This window comes from Pelodiscus sinensis, chromosome 5 (genome assembly GCF_049634645.1).
Source record: "Pelodiscus sinensis isolate JC-2024 chromosome 5, ASM4963464v1, whole genome shotgun sequence".
NCBI classification, from domain to species: Eukaryota; Metazoa; Chordata; order Testudines; family Trionychidae; genus Pelodiscus; species Pelodiscus sinensis.
The window spans coordinates 120218841-120235842 of record NC_134715.1 but is presented as its reverse complement, the minus strand read 5'-3'; the positions used below and the strand labels follow the sequence as shown (position 1 = coordinate 120235842).

Below are 17002 nucleotides of genomic sequence, written 5' to 3'. Positions count from 1 at the left end.
TAACTGTCATACCCATTTATTTTATTTTTAAAAAAGCGGTATTTTTTTAAACTAAGAAAAACAGACCAACTGGATTACAAATTTCACAGGCAAAAATTCTGCTTAGTCCAGATGTGAGGTAGCATCTCTAACCTTGTGAAAACTGACCTGTATTTTAGCCCTGGGGTTCTTGATTCCAAGAAGAATCTTCACTTTAAATATATTGATTTCTTTTACAGGTCTTGAGTTCTCACTGTTTTTCATCCCCTCAGGCTTACTGATCTTATAGCAAGAAGTCACATGCACATGCCATCCCCTCCAACCAAGTGAAAATTTTCCTACATAGGGTTCATTGGGCCAATGCTTATAACAAACTTCCCCCCTTCTGACAGTGGATTTTGTTGAGATGACAAATGTAACTGGCAGACCAGTTTTCTAGCTGACTTTGTACTTGAAAGATGAGATGTTTTTCCTCCACTCAGCTGACGATTATGGAGCAATAACGCCATTGAGGAATGTGGAAATAGCTCTGTCACTTAGTAATGTTATAATGGGATAATAGCTCTGCCTTGTCACATCCCTAAATTTGAAAAGAGTGATCAAGTTAAACATCTGACCGCCACGTACATGCAGACTTTGATAGGAAAAAACTGATCGGTAGGCAAAGGGAATCTTGGCTGATAACAACAGGTGTTCCTCCCAAAAATTGGAGGTTATAGTATTAAAGTTTTTGGATGCTTAAACCTGATCTGAAGTGTCCGAGTCACTTATGTCTACAATACAAGGCTGGCGGCAACTATTTTAGGAACAGCCTCTCATGAGATTCTTGGTATTTCTTAATTCCAGTTGGGCCTTCAGCGTGGCCCATTATTTCAGAATGTCTTTTTCTTTTCCCAGACACTGCCAGAACTTTCATAGACATGAAAAAATAAGCTTCCTGACCACTCGTGTTCAATTTCCATAGGAGAATAGTGCCCTTTGAAAGCAACAGGGCTGCTCACTCAAGTTACAAAGGCATCAAGTCAAGGTCTGTCTCACCATTTCTCCAGTTTGTTGGCCTGTCTGGAATATCCTGTGAAGAACAAGGGGTCAGGTTAAATGACCTAATGGTCCCTTCTGGCCTTTAGAGCTCTGAAAGTTTTATATGCAGTCGTGGTTCCATTTTGCAGGTAGGTGGGGTGAGTGTCATACACAAACATCCATATTCACCCCCTTAGTGCTAGGGCCACATTGTGTCTTTGGAATGATTTTACTGATGAATAACATGGGGAATTTCCTATATTATGAGCTCGTATGCACTCACAGGGTACATAAGTACATATCCATTATCCTCTTTTGATGACTTCTCATGAACGAAGAGTGAATTGCCTTTGGGTGAATTGTGTGGTTCACCCAACCCAATATTTCTTTAGTCCTCTTTGCCATTCTGTAATACAGCATGTGCACTTGAGTATGTGTTAGGTATGGAAGGAGGAGATGTCCTTCGGCTCTTATAACAAAGGAGCCAGCCACCCATGGGTCAGAGCCAGAACAACATTCTGCACATGCAGCAGCTCACAGTTCCTGCCTCCTTTGCGTTGTTAACCTCTCCCAGCTAAATTCAAGGATGAGATTCAAAATATCCATTATGTCACCAGTGATTTGGGAGCTATTAACATCAGGGGTATGTCTACACTACAAAGTTAATTCGAACTAACAGATGTTAGTTCGCATTAACTTTCATAGGGGCTACACTAGCGCTCCGCTAGTTCGAACTTAATTCGAACTAGCAGAGCGCTTAGTTCGAACTAGGTAAACCTCATTGCACGAGGACTAAGCCTAGTTCGAACTTACTAGTTCGAATTAAGGGCTGTGTAGCCCCTTAATTCGAACTAGTGGGAGGCTAGCCCTCCCCAGCTTTCCCTGGTGGCCACTTTGGGCACAACCAGGAAAACTCTTTTGCCCCCCTCCCGGCCCCGGACCTCTTAAAGGGACACGGGCTGGCTACGGTGCCCGTGCCAGGTGCAAGCCTGCCAGCACCCAGCCAGCAGACCCTGCACCTGTCACACCATGAGCCAGCCACCCGATGCCCCCCAGCCCTCTGCCTCTTCCCGGGACCAGGCTGGTGGCTCTCGGGAGCCTGGCCAGGACCGCAAGAGGCGGGCACCCGCCTGGTCTAGTGCAGACATCGTGGACCTCATCCACGAACTCCTCACTAGGCACAGGAAAGTGGACGTCTAGGGCAGGAGAGCTGCCAGCCTGGCCACCCAGGAGCAGGTTTGCATGAAAATCAAGGTGGTCCACTGTGACCCCCGACCCCGAGCCCTGAGCTTAGAATGGCCTTATTGGGTCAGACCAAAGGTCCATCTAGTCCAGTAGCCTGTCTGCCGACAGCAGCCAACCCTAGGTACCCTGGAGGGGATGGACCAAAGACAGTGACCAAGCCATTTGTCTCGTGCCATCCATCTCCAGCCTTCCACAAACTTTGGGCAGGGACACCATTTCTACCCCCTGGCTAATACCACTCCATGGACCCAACCTCCATGACTTGATCTAACTTCTCTTTAAACTCTATTCTAGTTCTAGCCTTCACAGCCTCCTGCAGCAAGGAGTTCCACAGGTTGACTCTTTGCTTTGGGAAGAAGAACTTTCTGTTACTAGTTTGAAGCCTGCTACCCATTCATTTCATTTGGTGTCCTCTAGTCTTTCTATTATGGGAACTAATGGAGAACTTTTCTTTATGCACCCTCTCCACACCACTCTTGCTTTTATAGACCTCTATCATATCCCCCCTCCGTCTCCTCTTCTCTAAGATGAAAAGTCCCAGGGTATGTCTACACTACCCCCCTAGTTCGAACTAGGGGGGGTAATGTAGTCATACGGAGTTGCAAATGAAGCCCGGGATTTGAATTTCCCGGGCTTCATTTGCATAAAGCCGGCCGGCGCCATTTTTAAATGCCAGCTATTTCGGACCCCGTGCCGCGCGGCTACACGAGGCACAGACTAGCTAGTTCAGATTAGGCTTCCTAATCCGAACTAGCTGTACACCTCGTTCCATGAATTAACTAAATTAGTTCGAATTAGCGCTGTAGTGTAGACATACCCCAGGTTACAGTCAGGTAGGATGCTGAATACCCTCTGCTCCCACTACATTGAAACGCACTCCTAAAGTCACTCAGGATGCAGGACTGGACCCAATGTAAGCAGAAGATTCCAACCTAGACCTCTATCTAATTCAGCCAAGTGTCCCTCCCTCCCAAAATCAAACCAAGTGCCATTTAAAATAAAAGCACACACATTTCCACCATCACAGATAAACCCAAATCTTTGCTCTGAAGCAATAGTCGCTATTTCTTTTGCACTGAAACCAGCTTGTGTTTATTGTTATAACAGGAAAATTCACTGTTCTGTTCTTGGCGTCTCCATATCAGGTAGCTCCAGAACCACAGAAAGGATTTCAGGGAAGAACAACAGTAAGTAGGACTGAAGGGTGTGAGGTAAGCCACTGCACTAGACTAGAAAGATGTCACATACTCCTTTATGGGCTCAATAACTAGTAAGTGCATGCTTCTCCATGTTCCTCTAGTTCTGTATTAGTCTCTGAAACAGAGACTGTGCCTTTCAGCACTTTTGTGGTGTGTACTTTTTGTTCTGCCTTTGACTTCCTGCTGTGTAGACAGCACCAAAAGCCGAATTATGCTATATCAACCTAAGCTACGCAATTGACATGGCTGAAGTTGCTTAGCTAACTTCTACTTTAGTCCTGCTGTGTAGATGTACCTCAATGCATCAGCCCAAGTGTAACCCCAGGAGACTCTGTGACTGAAAAACATTGTCAGAGACACAGTTCTCTCTGCTGCTCCCTGGTCCTAGGGAGGTAATAACTTGCTGTGGTTGGTATCTGCAGGAAACTGAAACACCTCCTGCACTGACTCAGCTGGCTTGGTTGATGTGTAAAGGCCTGGGCAGCAGGTGAACCTAGGGCTGGGGGAGGGAAGCCACTGCCCCCCCCCCTTTATCCTGAGGCTCTGCCACTGCAATTCAGGGCCCTGTGGAAGCCAAGCACTGCCTCCCATTGTAGGGGCAGGCCACCCTCCCCGAGCAGGCAGTGCACCAAACAAACCTTCCTCCCTAGTCCAAGAGCATGGTGGGGGCGGGGTATGTGGCCCCAGTCTCAGTTCCGGAGGAGAGGGGAGAGCTGGTGTCAGTCAGCTTCCTCACTCTTGGCCAGAGCACAGGGGAGAGGGAGGGAGCGTGGCACCCAGTACTCCAGCACCCAGAAATCCGGCAGCACAGCCCCAGCCGCAGCTGGGCTGAATCCCAAACAGCCCTGTGGAAGACACACTGAAGGGGGTCAGAGGTGGGAAGCAGAGTGTGGATGGGACTGGGCTGGCAGTTTGGGAAGGCATTGCCTTCCCCTGCCTCTTATACCCACCACCCATGTGTAAAGGCTCCATCCATTTTCCATCTCATTTGGCCTGCCTGCTCCAGTGGGGAGAACATGTGAGAGAAATTCTTATTCTTCCTTAGACCTTTACACAGGCATGAAAGCCAAGTCGGAATCTAGCCTTAATGCTGTGTCAAACACATAATGGAGTTTCTCTATGTGTGAGTGAGATGCTGCCCACGTACCTGAGCCTGTATGTGTGATGCACACATATTAGATATTTTACCTTGGGAATTAGGGTCCCTAATATTTAAACAAAACAGTTTATCAAAAAGGAGAGATTAGAGGAATCCATGTAAATTTTGGCTCACTATGGGGAAGGTAGCTTCAGGGGGTAGCCAAGTTAGTCTGTTACAGAAAAAAACAAATGGTCTGGTAGCACTTTATAGACTAACAAAACATGTAGATGGTATCATGAGCTTTCGTGGACACAGCCCACTTCTTCAGATGACTGGAGTTCTGAGTTGGGGATATGAAAACTCGAAATAAATAGGAGAGGGGAAGGGGAGGGGGGAGACAATGAAAAAGGGAAAGGGGTGAGAGACAGACAGGGCCAGTTCAAGCCATTCCTGTGCCCCAGGCAGTGGGCGCAAAATGCATGCGTGGCTCCACCCCCTGGCGCGTGGCGCATTCGCAGCCCCGCCCCCCGGCGCACTGCTCACCTTACAGCTGCAATCGGGTGGGTGGCACCTGATGGCAGCTCTAAGGGGCACTGCGCAGCCAGGCGCATGGCGTCCCTTACAGCTGCCATCAGGCGCCCCCTATAGGTTGGCGCCCTGGGCAGCTGCCTGGGCAGCTGCCTGGCCAGCCCCCACCTTAATCCGGCCCTGGAGACAGAGCATCATTAAGTATCTGGAGAATGGATACTTAAACCTAAGCAGATAAAAATCAAAGTCAATAGATAAGATTCCTAAATCAGGAAGGATACCACTCAGGGAGCTGTTTGCACCTTCAGTAGTTATAAAACATGAAAATCAAGGAGAATGGGGCAGAGAAGAAATATTCAGGGTAGTACATGGAGAGATAACTAAGCTTGATGAGATTAAATTAAGAAAGAGAAAATGTAGCCAAACATTAGGAAAAACTCGTTATGAATTGGTGAAATTAGGACATTTAATAGGAGACTTCAAAAAGTGCTGTGGGGACACTCCTCCGGTAGCTGCAAGAGTGGAAAGATCTAACAGGTCTTTTTTTAACTCTCATGTCTTTGTGTAAGATATTTTTTAAGGTCTTAGATCTCTTAAGCAATGTCTTGTTCTCAGCCTAGCTCAGCTATGCATGGGTTAGTCCTGCAGAGGGCAGGTCTGTACAGGACATGTGCCTCTGCTGTGCCCGTCGCCTTACCATAGAAACGGATACTCTTTCTTTTCACAGTTGCTGATTTGTGAGCAAAGAGGAGAACAATTTAATGTCACACGCTTGGCATTGCTGTCATCTGGGTCCCTCGCTCCCTCTTTAATCCTTAATTTGGCCTCCTCCTTGAGACTGAAAGCAAGGGCTGAACAATGGCGGCTTTGATGGTGGTTGGCGGTGGCAGATTGGAATGAGGCACTGTAACAACTGCTGCAGGGGTCTGGGTTGTGGCCTACCATTGTCTGCACAATAATGTAGCCCTAATGTGGCTGCTCATTAACCAGTTCACTGCTGTGCCTCATTATTTTCTGAAGTGGAGGCTTTCATCATGCCTCGCTGTGCTGGAAAAGCATTGTCTGCAGGGCGTGAAGGAACTTGGTATTGGAATGGAAGTCATAAATAGATTCCATAACGGGGGCCTAAGGAGCATTGTGCGATTGTGGGTGTCTCTATCTTAGATCCAGTTTTGGCTCCGTCGGTACATGTACACACACACACTCCAACAGCATATCAGCTCAATATTAATATGCATAACCTGTGAGCCTACAGTTAGAAGCTGCTGTCGATTGGTAGCTGCCAGCAAAAATTTTCAAATGTGGATGCCTAAAGTTAGGTTCTTCAAATAAGATGCAGGGATGTTGCTATTCATTGCACTGTGGTAGTTCCTAGAAGCCGCAATTAGCATTAAAGATCCATTGTGCCAAGCACTGGGCAATCACAGGAACAAAACCCCAGAGAGCTCACTCTGGCAAAATGACAAGGCCGAATAGGTGGCAGTGGGAAAGAAGGGGTAGAGGGCCATGGTAACAGTTACAGCCCTGATTTAGTCAGGTACATTAGCACTTGTGTCTAACTTGAAGCACATGATTCATCCCACAAAAGTCAATGCCATTATTCACAAACTTTAGGTGAGGCATGTGCTTAAATGCTCTGCTGAATCAGGGTCCATATTATGCTTAATAAACAGCTGTCTCAGCTTTTCACCCATCTAATCTAAATAAAAAACAAACTAATTTGGCAGAGCAGGGGTGGGGAACCTACAGCCCCTGGGACAAAGCTGGCTCAGGGCTCACATTGATCTGACAAGCAAGGCTTGGGGCTTCGCTCCCCAGTGAGGTGAGCCAGCACTTGTGCTCCAGCCTTGCAGCAACTCTCCAAGCTTTGGCACCTCTTCACAGGGCTGGCGAATGAGGGAAGCCCCAGCAACCCGAATTGTGTAAGCTGGGACCAAGTCAGTGACTTTTTTTGTTTGTTTTGGGTTGGGGTTTTTTTGTGGTGAAGAGTTGTTTTGGGGAGAGTTCGTTTGGGGGGGGGGCTTCTCACCTGTGTGTGGCCCCTGACTGACTTTTTCCGTGAGCCAGGGGCCCCTAACACAAAAAAGATTCCGCACCCCGTGCCAGCACCTTCAGCTGTGATTGACTTTGTGGGTGCTATGACCCAGCTCTACTGAAAATTAGGCCATTTATATTTAGGGGGCATACCTTCCAGTATGCAGTAGGAGTGGTCTTAGTTGAGCTGGCAAGCTTTTTATCAAGACAATCACAGCCAAAATTAATTAAATCTAACAGAAGCCACTCTTGTTCTGGAGTCTCTTCACAACTTAAAGCCGCAGTGTGAAGTGATTTAATGTTACAGAAGTTGTAGTTTGTTACATGAAAAGGTATGGTTTTGAATACAGGAGAGATAAGCATTAATAAGGCATTAAAGGGGCGTGGTTAGAGTGAGCCATGGGAACCAGCAACCCCTAAATTTATTATCCCGACTCTGACTTTGATGAATTCTATGATTGTGGACATGCCATTTAATTTCTCTGCCTTATTTTTCCCATCTCTAATTTGGGGATAATAATTACTTATATAACTCACAGAGGTGTTGTGAGGATTCATGAATATGTGAAGAGGGTTTGAAGATGAAACATCATATAAATAATAATATTTTTCCTCCATAATGAAATGACCGTGTGTTTTCATCACACATGCCCAATGAAAAATCATGTGTTATAGGGTACGTCTAGACTACAGGCTTTTGTCGACAGAAGTTTTGTCGACAGATACTGTCGACAAAGCTTCTGTCGACAAAGAGCGTCTAGACTACATTCAGTTCTGTCGACAAAGCAAGCTGCTTTGTCGACAAAACCCCGTAGTCTAGACACAACCCTAGATGCAATAACACCTTCTGTCGACAGAACTCTGTCGACAAAAGGCGTTATGCCTCGTAAAATGAGGTTTACCAGCGTCGAGAAAACTGCTGAGTTCTGTTGACGTTATGTCGACAGAACTCAGAGGCAGTATAGACGCAGGTATAGTTTTGTCGACAAAAGTGGACTTTTGTCGACAAAACCCTGTAGTCTAGACACACCCTAAGGGTACGTCTAGACTACATGCCTCTGTCGCCAGAGGCATGTAGATTAGGCTACCCAACATAGTAAAATGAAGCGGCAATTTAAATAATCGCTGCTTCATTTAAATTTACATGGCTGCCGCGCTGAGCCGACAAACAGCTGATCAGCTGTTTGTCGGCTCAGCGCGATAGTCTGGACGCGCGGGTGTTGACATCAAAGGTATGTAGTCTTGACGTACCCGTGTGGCACATGGAAATCATGTAGGGTTTTCAAAAATACCCCTTTTCTACAGGTATCTAATTTGTCACCCCAACTCCTTTATATTATTTGTCATGCTGCTGTCATGTCATAAATACGCCACTCTGTGAACCCACAACAGAGGTCTGTTGAAAACCTAAGTTCTTGTCAGAATCCATTGCTGGTATTGTAAATCCTGATTTTATTATTTATTATCTGGTGAAATTCACTTCTGTGCCATTGGACCAACAAAAGTCCAATTGATTTGAAAAAGCTCAGAGACTTCATGCTGGTCCTCTGCAGAGGGGTGTGTTCGATCCATCTTTTCTTTTGTCTGATCAAGAATATTTCACACATGAGGGGGGGAAAAAGAGAATTGAAGTTACAAAAGGTTGAAGATGCAAATCTGATACACAGAGAAATGTCAATATTAGAAAAGCTGTCACCATTTTAGCAATCAAAATAAGTGAAGAAGACTCAGAAGAGGGGGAGAGATTAGAAAAAAATGGCAATAGGACTCAAATCATACACCTTTTAGTCAGCCGTTAGAATAATAACTAAGAAATGTAGCTAGGTTATGAAAATTCTCACTCTCTGACAGCTGCTTTTGTGAAATGAGTCAAGGAGTCTCAACCTAGTTCCTACCAGACAGGTGTCCACACCACAATAACCCCCAGCACAGATGTCACTGTTGCAGGCAGCTTTAGCAGAGAGACCAGTGACTGAATAGGCAATAGAAACTGAAAGGTCATGGAAAATGAACTTTCCTCTCAGTACCTCTGAGAGCTCCTCTTGGGCATGCAGCTTCACACTGTATTGTTAATGGGCTGGGCAAAGTCTGGCCATTTGTGTAGGACAGGCATCTTAGCCTTTTGAGCCATTCTATCTGGCTGGTTAAACTGCAGATGAGCCTTGTTTTTAGAAAAGGAAGCTGCTGGGTTTGCAGCATGAAGGTCTTAGACCCTCCAAGTGGGGCTACATTGTGTATGTCTTACTCACATGAATAAGTTCACTGCAGATTGGATCCCTTGCTGGGAACTAAAAGGGAGAAGTGACAATATACCACTGATAATGGCTGGAATCCTGCTGCAGCCAAGTAAATGGAAAACTCTCGTGCCACTTGTCCCCTCAAATAAACATTCCAGCAGCATGTAAAACCAGCTTGTCACGTGAGTAACGTTACTCAGGATGAAGTTTACACACTGAACACTTAGTATAGCACAAGGAGAAGGGTCTTCTAAATTTGTTGTTTTGGATAGCTAGCCTATACCTGAATGTAACAGTGTCTTCTGGGCTGGATTCTCAGTTTATGTAAATCAGCCTAGCTCTGTGGAAGTTAATAGAGCTACACTGACTTATGCCCGCCAAGGGTCTGACCCCAGGGTTTTACTGTCTGATAGGATTCCAGCACTGGAATTGGCTGGCACTTCACATGTGATTTGTACATAAAACAGCTTTTCGAGTACAGACTTTTACAATTAAAAAAAGCCACTGTTGGCACAGATAATCCCACTTCTCTCATTTGCATAAATTCTAGGAGGCTGGATAGCCGAGGAAATAAGCAGTAGCAGCTACATAAATGGGCCCTAAAGTGAAACAAGAGTATAAATAACAATGAAGCAATTCAATCTGTCAGGCTCGGTTTACACTGGTGGTGAAAATAAAAGAAGCACCATTATGTCTTTATAAAAGCTTGACCTTGGGTGTTTCTGAAGACATAGGGGGCTCCATGCAAGGGGAAATAGACTTTCTGTACATGATTATATTTCAAGGGTTTTGCTAGGGCTAATACACACATCCTTTGCATTTACTTCTGGAACTAAAGAAGAGGACATCTAACAAATGAATACGTGTAACCCAGAAGACCTAGGTGACCCACTTCCCAATATATTTTGCCTGACAAAGAGCTTATTCCAGACTAGAGCGTATTTTGCATTTCTCCAAAGTTACTATTAATCATGAGGGAAAAACAGGTTGTGCGAACAGTGGGAGTATCTATGAACAGCTCCTTAGATAAGAATGTTTTTACATGCCTGGAAGGAATTAGCATTTTGGACCTCCTTTGCTGTGGGCAGCTTGTGAATCCACTCTCATCATTGTATATCAGACTGCAGAGATTTATATTGATGGCATTTGAAATGAGGTGTCATGTGCTTGTGTTCCTCATGCTTCTTTCACAACCATTTTAGCGTAGTTTAGTGTACTAAATATCTCTTTTCAACAGTCTAGAGGGAGAATTGGGAAGGAAGGAAGGAAAGGAAAGTGGATTCTAGGTCTTAAATGTGAAAATATTTACACATGTAACACTGAATAATCACGCAATTACGATAGATAGATAGATAGATAGATAGATAGATAGATAGATAGATAGATAGATAGATAGATAGATAGATAGATAGATAGATAGATAGATAGATAGATACTAGAAAATTGACCTAGCCTTGTCAGGGTCTGGCACAAAAGTAGGTGGGGGCCACACAGACCTTCCACTGGCAGTTCCATTTGGATCAGTGGAAGCTGCATACCAAATTTGGTGATTCTAGGTCTTACCATTTAGGAAGAGTTCTTGAACAAACAAACTAACTCACAGATAGACAAACATCTCTAATATATAGATTACATAGTCAGTTATGCCCCAGCATTGGTCTAGGGCAGCAAGCTACAAACTATCCCTTACATAAGGTACCTCCTCAGTCAATCCCCGACAACTATTGGAAATGGATCCTTTGAATAGGAAATAGAATTTCATAATATCCTAAAATTAAATCTCCGCCCTCCCATTGCAATCCATGACTGTTTTGTTATTGATTTCAGTAGGTCCAGCATTTCACCCACAGCAGTGATGTTTTGATTTTTGCATATCTCTACATACAATAGGGAGACAAAGTTAAGGTAGGTTAGGCAATATGAATCAAGGGAAGTGATGTGAATGAGTAAGGGTTAGTCAACACACAAGAATAGCCTGGCTCCCCTAGCTGTTCATTTCCAGACATTTTGGGGTTTCTTTTTCTTTAAAGTGTTGAATTTTTGCAAAGAAATTATAAAGGGTATGGGCATAAGATGAAGTTGAAACATACTTGTAACCAATGTTCCCTGTAAGCTATGTACTTGTGCGGCCACTCAGGAGAGATTCAGATGCCACCCAGCTGATTAGCAGAGTGCCCACAGCTACTTTTTTGTTGTTGTTTCTACAGGTTGAATCTCTGTAGTCTGGCACCAGCTTTGAGACCATAGGAAAGTTGGCCACACCCATGATACGTGGACAGGTAGGTATTGACAAACCAGAGAGTGCCAGACTAAAGAGGTTCAGTTTGTACTGACAGTGCACATTCACACATGGTGCTCATAACAAATATTCCGCACATGGATGGAAAATATTAGAGGGAACATTGGTTGTAACTTTACCACTGTTTTAACCAGATTTTGTATTTGTCAAGATCTGGATATGCCACGCCTTAGAGAATATTACTTCAACCAACTCGGAAATGAAAACAATCTTTCTAAACAAACATCTAATCAACTTTCCACATGGACAATTTCAGTTCTCAACTGTGATGTCTTTAATAATAAAACCAAACTCTTCTTCTTTTTTACAGAGATGAGAGGGTATGTCTACACTAGCTCAGTAGTTCGAGCTAGGTAGGCAAATGAGGGCAACTGGAGTTGCAAATGAAGCCCAGGATTTAAATATCCTGGGCTTCAATTGCATCTCCCTGGGCGCCGCCATTTTTAAATCCCCCTTAGTCCAAACTCCATGCCTGCAGCTACACATGGCACAGAGTAGGTAGTTCGAATTAGGATCTCTAATTCGAACTAACGTTACTCCTTGTGGAACGAAGCTTCATTTGCAACTCCAGTTGCCCTCATTTGCCTACCTAGCTCAAACTACCGATCTAGTGTAGACATATCCAGAGGTATCCTCAGGGGAACTGAAACACAAAGCAACTAGCCCAAGGCTGCCTAGCAAGCCTGTGGTAGAGCCAGAACTAAAACCCATTACAACACCCTGACTCTCATCTTGAAGTAGCTAGATAATGTTTTGTCATTGGATGCCTCATCTGTACTGAGGAAGCATTTTGAGAATATGAGAATTAGGGCTGTAAACAGAAAAATACAGGAATATTCCTTAACAAAACTTTCTTCTGCTTGGTGAAGAATGTACCAGCACCTGCCATAAATGCAGGAAGAGGGGAAATGCACAACTCATTCCTGTAGCCCGCAGGTACAGCTCTGTTACTTTTTTTTTTTTTTTAGTGACTATACTAGAAGGTGAAGGCCTCTGTTACAACTAATGAAACTGTGGATTGGTCATAGTTTCCTCAATAAACAGACCATGTGACAGGAATAACAGAAATGGTATTTAGTAGAGATTCTCAGACAAAACAAAGAAGGCATTGTGTATGCCAAGTAAAATGTTTGTAAAATGTGCAGGGCCAAATCTTGTAGTGCTTGCCTATTTTCAAGATTCCCCCATCCCAAAGGAATAAAAGCTTACCAGAGCAAAAAACTAAGCGATCTTGAAAAACAGAGTGTAAGGGCAGTCCCTGAAGTATCCACTTCTATTGGATTTAAGCCTGGAAGATACAGAAAGGAACTCAAGTCTTGTCAATTCCACAGGGCATAGCAGAATGGAATTGGCATTGCTTTTTTCTTTTTGTTGTATTAAAGAGCTGGTATTGCAGCTCTGTTAAAAAGCAGGCAAGAGTGTAATGTACAAGAGCGCTATCAAATAATTTAGATCACTTCAGTGCCATTGTATTGGTATTTAACATCTGACTGCAGGTGACTCGACTTTGTCTGTGCTATTAAAATGTCTCCTGTCTAGCAAAAAAACACAGAAGTCATAAATCCCCAATTTCAACTGTCTGCTGCAGAGTGAGAATGGCAAATCAGAGAGCGGGCAGCTGGGAAATGCAATTTGAATGGTCACATCAAGTTTGCTGCAAATGAACAACTGTCAAAATGTTGCCCTAGAAATACATCAGTGTTTTTTACACGAGCTCTTCAAGAGAGAGACCAGTAGTTTCAATAGCAATGGGAATGTCCTTGGGGCAGAATAAAGGCAGAGACTCATTACATTCTATTGTCATATCCTTCATTCCAAAGATATCAAAGAAAGTTTTGATATTGACTTATTGGTGTGAATGAAAAGACATGGGGCAGGTCTATTTTTAACCATGGATTCTCCTTTGCAACTTTTTTTTTAAATGCATATTTTATATCATATATGTGTGGTCATGTATATAGTCTGCACACACTCACCCATGTCCACATAACTTCACCCTGACCTCCATCTCAGGCCTCGCCCCCCTAAATCTTAAGCATATAGTAACTAAAATCTTGTAAATATATTTATAAATAAATAAAAGGAAGCTAGCAAGAAATACATGCAACAACTGGGCCAAATTCTGATCTCAATTTATACCAATATAAACCCAGACTGCATTTATGCTGCTGAGAGCTAAGGACTGGGCCCACTGTGTCTGAACAAAAACTGAAGAAAAGCAAATTAAAGAAAAGATAATGTGAAATGGCTGTTTTGGGATTAATTTAATTTCAAAATCCATGACACAAAGGTATCCTTATACTGGGAGAATTTGCAAAGGGAAAGCATTCAATTCTGAGAAAGACTTTGCAAAAGTATAGTAGCAGTAATATTCCAACATGTAGTTTAATGGAGGGAAGTTTCAATATAAGACATTATCCAGATGTTGTTTATATATAAACAAGGTTACAGTCTATGAAACTGTTGCTACATAAACATCACTGAAGAATCTATACTTGGGAAAATATTTATGAATAACGCAATAGTGGTTTGGAAGATCTTTGTCATTGGCTATTTTGCCTTAAAGAGTTGCCAGTGGAAGATGTTTCAGTGGAAGAAAATATGCCACAGGCATTTATGGGGTAAAATACTCCATGGGGAAGTCACCATCTAACCCCCAACAGTAAAGGTTTAGAGTATACCCTCAACCCAGAGGAGTTATGTATTTTCTAGAGCTGTTGTTTCTTTTTAATATTTACTCCTGTGTAATTTTGTTTTGACATACATTTTTAAACCTTTTTTTGAATCCTGCTGTATTCCTAGCCTCCTTTAAGGATAAATAGTGTCAATGAAGTCTGCTGGGAAATTGTGCATTATTCCTTGGCTTTCCGTTTCATTTACTGTCTTCTCATTCTTGTGTTATGAGACAGGGTAAATAGAAGTATATCCTGGAACTTATTCTTTGATTTTGTTTGAAAATATTAACCCACTGGAATAAGATAATATATGTAACTCACATAAATTTTAGAAGAACATGAATAAAATTATCCCAAGAAACATATTCTAGATAGAGACACAAAACAGGAAGTCACCAACTGCTATGAAAAATACCTTTCCTAGCAGGAAAACATCTTAAGTCTGTGCCCTCACTTGAAACCCAGTCCAACTCCCATTGACTGCATCTCAAATCTCATTTTTATTGTAATACCCTCTTGTCCTAGTTTGCTCCATATATGATGCCAGCTTAGATGCTCAGCTGTGTCTAAACTACATCCCTTTCTCAAAAAGGGATGTAAATTAGACACTTTGAAATTGCAAATGAAGCTGGGATTTAAATTTCCTGCACTTCATTTGCATAATGGCAGCCACAGTTTTTTTTCAAAAAGGGTCATTTTGAAAGAAAAACGGCTGTTTAGACAGAGATCTTTTGAAAATAAAACCCTTTTTCAAAAGATCCTGTAGTCCTCATTTTTTCAGGAGTACAGGATCTTTCAAAAAAAGGTTTTATTTTCCTCTGTTTGGGGAATGGATTGTTTGTGTCTGTCTTATATCTTGTTTGTGTGTGAACCCAGGGTCAGTGCTTAGCAAACAATGGACAAAATGTTCAAATATAGATGCCTAAACTTAGGTTCCTAAATCCTATATTTTGGCACCCAAATAAGTGGCTGTACTTTCAAAAGTGCCAAAGCCCTAGAAGTTCCCATTGACCTCAGTCCCAATGCCAATAACGCTGGCCATTTTGAGAAACAAGGTCACGTATTTGAATGCCAAAATGTGCATTAGTAGACTAATTGTAAGCATTTTAAAAATTATTTTCCCATAATATTAATGACAGTCCAGAGTGGCTGTGCCACTGTTGGCAGTCAGCTGGTATGTATCTGGAGTCACAGAAGTATTGGACAATTGCAAAATAAGCAACCTTTTTTTTTTTTTTTGGAGGGGGGGAGTAAGGAAGAAGGAGGGTTGTTATAATGGAGCTATTGGCAATTCCAGTCTGTATGAGTCACAGGTTTGGCACTATTGGAAGGAAAGATGGTTTTGTGGCTTAGCGGTGGGCTAGAGCTCAACAAATATAGCTCTTAGTCTGCTTTTCCTTCAGGGGCGCTCTCTGACCTTAGATAAATCAGTTAGGGCATTTCTATACAGCAGGGCAAAAGTCAAATAAAGCCACACAACTTGAGCTACGTCAACTGAGTAGCTGAAGTCAAAATAGCTTAATTTGGCTTTTGGCACTGTCTACACAGCAGGAAGTCGAAGGAAGAATACTCGTTCTTTGACTTCCTTTACTCCTCGTAAAATGAGGGCTACAGGAGTTGGAGTAAGAAGTCCTCCAGTGTGCCATTATTTTCAAATAATGGCTCGCAATATAGACACGCTCTTCGTTATTCCGAAATAATGCTGCTGTGTAGACATAGCCTTAATCTCTTTGGATGCATCTACATTGCACCGTTATTTTGAGATAACTAGAGTTATTTCAAAATAACAATGCGAGCGTTTACACAGCCATTCTGTTATTTCAAAATAATTTCGAAATAACAGACAGCTTATTCCAAAACCTGTAAACTTCATTCTATGACGAATAATGCCTATTCTGAAATAAACAACAAGGCTGTGTCTAGACTGGCCAGTTTTTCCAGAAAATCAGCTGCTTTTCCGGAAAAACTTGCCAGCTGTGTACACTGGCCGCTTAAATTTCCGCAAAAGCACTGACTTCTTACTGTAAGAAATCAGTGCTTTTTGCAGAAATACTATGCTGCTCCCATTCGGGCAAAAGTCCCTTTTGCGCAAAACTTTTGCCCAAAAGGGCCAGTGTAGACAGCTGAGATTTGTTTTGCGCAAAAAAGCCCCGATCATGAAAATGGTGATCGGGGCTTTTTTGCGCAAAAGCGCGTCTAGATTGGCCACGGACACTTTTCTGCAAAAAGTGCTTTTGCGGAAAAGCGTCTGTGCCAATCTAGACGTGCTTTTCCAAACATGCTTTTAATGGAAAACTTTTCCGTTAAAAGCATTTCCGGAAAATCATGCCAGTCTAGACGTAGCCCAAATGGTCTGGTAGCACTTTCTAGACTAACAAAACATGTAGATGGTATCATGAGCTTTTGTGGGAATAGCCCACTTCTTCAGATGACCAGAGTTTTGAGTTTAGGTTGTGCAGACCCAAAATAAATAGGAGAGAAGGAGTGGGGGGGGGGGGGGAGAAAAAAAGGAGGGGAGTGGAGACAGGGAGCAGAGGGTATAGAAAATAAGGAAGGTGGAGGAAATCAGTATCTGAAGATTGGGTAGTTAAAACAAAGCAGATAAGAATCAAATTCAATTGATAGTATCCTCCCTGACATAGGAATCTACACAAAGAGCTGTTTAGTTATTTCAAAATAAGGCATATGTATATGCTCCACTGCTG

The 17002-nt window shown here is 43.0% G+C and overlaps 1 long non-coding RNA gene across 1 annotated transcript in view; it reads right to left on the bottom strand.

Annotated features, from left to right (window-relative positions):
* Positions 1–8412: 8412 nt before the first annotated feature.
* The window catches only part of LOC142829693 (uncharacterized), an 86896-nt gene continuing 78306 nt past the window's right edge, over positions 8413–17002 (bottom strand). Inside the window, exon 3 of the long non-coding RNA XR_012904421.1 lies at positions 8413–8670. This is a non-coding gene — a long non-coding RNA (uncharacterized LOC142829693). The remainder of the gene's footprint in view (positions 8671–17002) is intronic.